We start from the raw sequence: 4,623 nt of genomic DNA, 5'->3' as shown, positions 1-4,623 counted from the left end.
CTTAACCTTCTTTCTTTAATAGAGCCTTTTTTGTGTCTTATCTGAACTCCAAAGACTGAGCCTGAGAAACAGCAGCTAAGCTCTCTCATACAGTGTGGGGACAGCATGGGGTTTACCATTTGAAGACCTGAGTACTGTTTAAAAAATTATCTAAAACTTGGAAACAAAGCAAAAAGATTATTACATGTCTCTTCAAAGTTGTACCTAGAAGGTTGTCTAACTGGGTCCCCTAAGGATCATCTGATGATCTAGGACAGAGGAGTTAGCAAACTCTTTCCTGTGGGTCAAATCCAGCCCACCACCTGTTTTTTGTTGTTGTTGTTGTTGTTGTTGTTTTTCTTTTTTCTATGGTAAATAAAGTTTTATGGGAACAGCCATGCTCATTCATTATTTATCACTGATAGCTGCTATTTTTACTACAACAGCAAAGTTGAATAGTTGTAACAGAGCATATGGCCTATAAAGCCTAAAATATTTGCTATTTGGCCCTATATAGAAAAAATTTGCTGAGCCCTGTTCTAGAAGAAGGTAACTTTGACTTACTATATACTATTGATTAGCACCCAAACCCTCTAAAGTTAGATATTAGCTTTAAAAAGTTTGATGTTGCAAAAGATTTGTTTGGTAGAAAAAGTAACTCCAGGACTTAACGGTTTTCTTGCCCTGTAGGGCATTATCCAGTTTTATATTTATCTCTGCAGTCTTATTACAGCATTCTTTTTTCCCCACAGGGTGTGTGTGTATGTGTGTTTGTACATATGTATGTATGTATTTGTCAGTTTCTCATGTCCTTCTTTGAACCAGCTTTGTCATTCTGCTCTTCTCATGAATGATTTAAGTGAGTCTTTGACACATGTTCATTACATATTTGTATGAGGGTCTTTTTCATATAGAGAATTATACAATGACCACTTGAGGCTTGGCAGTAACTCATCATGAATTTCCCATCTTGAGGTACTCACTTAACCCTACTGGGCTTCAGGTTACTTCTCTGTTAAATAGAGATAATTATACCCAGTATCTCAGCCAAGTTGCTCTCTCACCCACGTGACAATACCCACTGGACAAAGTTTTGTAACTGTTTAAGTTAAAAGATGTTATGTATAAATACTTGTTAACTGCAAAGCACTATGTGATTATTGGATATTGCTTCTTGATGAAATTTAGATCTTAGGTATTCAGGCATAGGTGGAATCCTATTATGTGTGAATTGCAAATTGAGACTTTATTCTTTGACTTCTGCATTCAGAATAGTTATTTTAAAAAGCAAATGTATAAAGGTATTAAGCCTAACCACTTATCTGATGAATGTACTGAAAAATGGAAGTGCTTTGTTATGTTTTATGTTAGAGAAAAACTTTACTGATAACCATATGTATTAAATCCTCAAGTAGACATGAGTTGAAAATGTTTAGGCTACAAGAACTAGAAAAGGTAGCAAATGACAAAATACAGCTGCGTATTGTTTGGAAGTGGTCTGGAAATAATTGATTGCCTTTTTATGGGAAGAAACAGCAAGGAGTGGTACTTCCTATAAAAGTAAAAGAAGGGAACTACATGTGGCTGAAAATTAAATTGTTTACCTTTTAGAGCAATATCAGTTCGTTTAAATCACACAGTTCCTTGTAATATTCCAAAACAAATTACCATATGGAAATCTGTTTTAAAAAGGATAGCAGCACTCTATTATTGTATGTCCCATCCACTAAATAGAAACATACTTTTTAAATCAAGCTCAGAAAATTCTATTATATGTTTCTTGACAGCCCAATCTAATTTTTTGAAGTGTGATCATTGAGTAGACCTTGCCTGATTGATAAGCCATTACTTGAGTACAACTAAGACACTTGGGGGAATTTTAATAATCCCAGAAGGGTTCCATTTAGTATAGTTCTGTTGAAGAGGTAGCATACTCTGGCTGCTCAGTGAAAAAAGCTATGTCCTGTACAACCAAGTGAAATTGCCAGAGAGATTCTCATGTACTATATATAGTAATTTCAAGTGATGTGGTCTAAGATCTGATTTGAACTATAAAATCAAAAGTGATAGCTCCTATGTTTGTTTTTTTTTAAAAAAGCCCAATCTCCTTTATTCATTATTATGTTCCAAATTCCTTGAGTACCTGATACATAGTAGGTGGCCAACAAATATTGGTTGAATTTGCTGAATGAATCACCTATGGAAAGTTCTATTTCCTTTGCCCACCACTGTGCCCCAAGGCTTCTAGGGTAAAATAACAAGAGCTTGAGGAGAAAGAGAAAGCCTTGAGTTAGAGATTGTGATTAATTAGTGTGATTATGTTAAATGAGTCAGCTAACCCAAAAAAAGAAAAGCAAAAAAAGGTTAATCAATAGCTTTTGAGTTTAAAGTTTTAAGTTGTAGCTCTTCTCAGGATGAAGAGATCAACTTCCCAGTGTTTTTAAATCTTCACTTACTGCTTTTGCCAGATAGTTGAACTCTTCAGGAAAACAAATTGATTATTTTTTTAAAGAATACTGCTAGAATTTACAAAACAAAGTGTTCATATACACGGCAAAATGGCATAGACATACTTTGCATTGGCACCTACCTCTTCCACCTTCTACGTGCAGTTGCCGAAGTGCACTACCCAGGAAGCTACACCTTTATCATACAGAGGCTTCTGTTGTAGAGTACAAAGAGAGGGTGGCTGCAGGAAGCTGACTTTCCTGGGTTTTCCTTCCTCCACCAGAGACTAAAACCTTTGTCTGACCACAGTGCCAGCTGTCAGCCTAGTGGCTAGTTCCTTTTGTGCTGTAATCATGCACAGTCGTGGAGCTCTTCTGCAGTTGCAGTGAAACCCCATCCTTTTGGGGACATAGCCTCATCTTGATGTGGTTAAAGAGCACACCTCAAAATATCCATTTTCAAGCTCAGAATTCATGCTGAGAGGCAGGATAGCAGAACTAATCACAAAACATTAGATTATGAAACCACCTGTTGACACTCTTGTCTCCATTATCACCCAACTTTTTTATGCCACAATTCCAATTGTCTGGATTGACCATAGCCTTCCAAGCCAAAAGTTGTTTGGAGAGAGAGCAGAGGAAAAAGTAAACAGGAAATAAGTAAGCCAACAGTCATCACCTAATGCAACTGCACAGAAAAGTTGAAAAATATTTTAAGTGTTTTCAAAATGTTTGTAGATATCAAAGAGCCAAACCATCTGGGGGAAACATTCCATTACTCATTTCTTTTGTAGGGGCATTCATTTTGAACTGGAAAAAGCTCATCCTTGCCCAAGTTAACATACTTTGCACTTAACACCTCATTCAAAACTCCCAAGCATGTTAACTTCTAATTAATAATAAAACTTAGAAGTGCAAAGCTATCAGTGTTTTTCTTTTAAACATTTGTCCATGAGGCTTGAAAAGGAGAGGAATCCCTCCCTATCCCACTCAGACTTTCTGCCAAGATATTAATTCTATTCTAGCCCCTCCCCTTCATATCTTTCCTTTTTTATATATTCTCTCCCTCCTCTCTTTCTCTTCATGTCTTTCCTCTTTTATATGTTCTGCTTGGCTGCTTCAAGCCTTCGGATCTGATTGGCATGTTCTGCCTACCCCCACCCCTCACCGGACCCTACCCTTTTCTCTGTCCTCTTCTTTGTATAGTGCCAATTATGTCCTGTTCCAAGGTATCTTCTATGCCTGGCCACACACTGTCATCGTGTAATTAGCAGAGAAGAGCTTATTGGTAGGACTCATTAGTCTTGAACTTTTCAATTTGGTCACATGATAAACCTGGACTGCAAATTGCACGGGTGGGGTGGGGGGACTATGATTCCCAATGAGGAGGAGACATCCAAGAATGTTTAGGGTCAGATTCTGAAGATGTAGGGTCACCTGTAAAGGCAGTGTAGGGACCAGCAAGTGAGATCATGCCCACCTGGGAGCAGGAGGAGGATGGGGGGGTGGGGGGGGTGGCAGCAGCTGCTATTTCGCTCCAGCCCACTGTTGCTAAATAGGAAGGCAGGCCACTATTTTCAGATTCTTTTTTTTTTTTCCAGGAGAAGCTTTCGCAGAATTCCCAGTAGAGGTTAAATACCCTGTTTGGTGGACTCCAGGATATAGTTCTATCTTAACATGTACTGTATTGTAGTGTGGGGAGATTGGTGGTTGGTGTTTTTCTCTGCCACTAAGCTGCGAGCACATCCTGTGTACTGTCCTGCCCAGAGTAGGAGCCTGACACACAGCAGTCAGTCAACAAAAACCGTTGTATAGAAACATTGGAAAGCAGAGAATGGGGGCCTTTACGCTAGGAGGACAAGCCAGTGAATACTAAAAAAAAAAAAAAACAAAAAGGAAATATGTAAAGTCCCAGACATCTCAGACTCAGGAAGGAGTTACATTGTGGATAAAGAGGTACCAGCACCATGTCTCTGGGTTGGATGTGTTCTTTGTCTTGGAACCCTTTAAACGTGTTTCATAGTTACTGATGGTTCTTTTTCATACTTTGGAAAGGCAGAGACTTCTGATCTAATAAGATGTGTGACCTTGGAAGAGGAAGTAAGGGAGGAAGGAAGATAGTATACGTTTATTCATTTAGCAACTATTTATTGAGCATCTACTAGGTGCTGGGGATTCAAGGACAAAATAAAGCTAA

The sequence above is a fragment of the Galeopterus variegatus genome, unplaced genomic scaffold (genome assembly GCF_000696425.1).
Source record: "Galeopterus variegatus unplaced genomic scaffold, G_variegatus-3.0.2 Scaffold5496, whole genome shotgun sequence".
Taxonomy (NCBI): domain Eukaryota; kingdom Metazoa; phylum Chordata; class Mammalia; order Dermoptera; family Cynocephalidae; genus Galeopterus; species Galeopterus variegatus.
Note: the sequence above shows the minus strand (reverse complement) of the source record.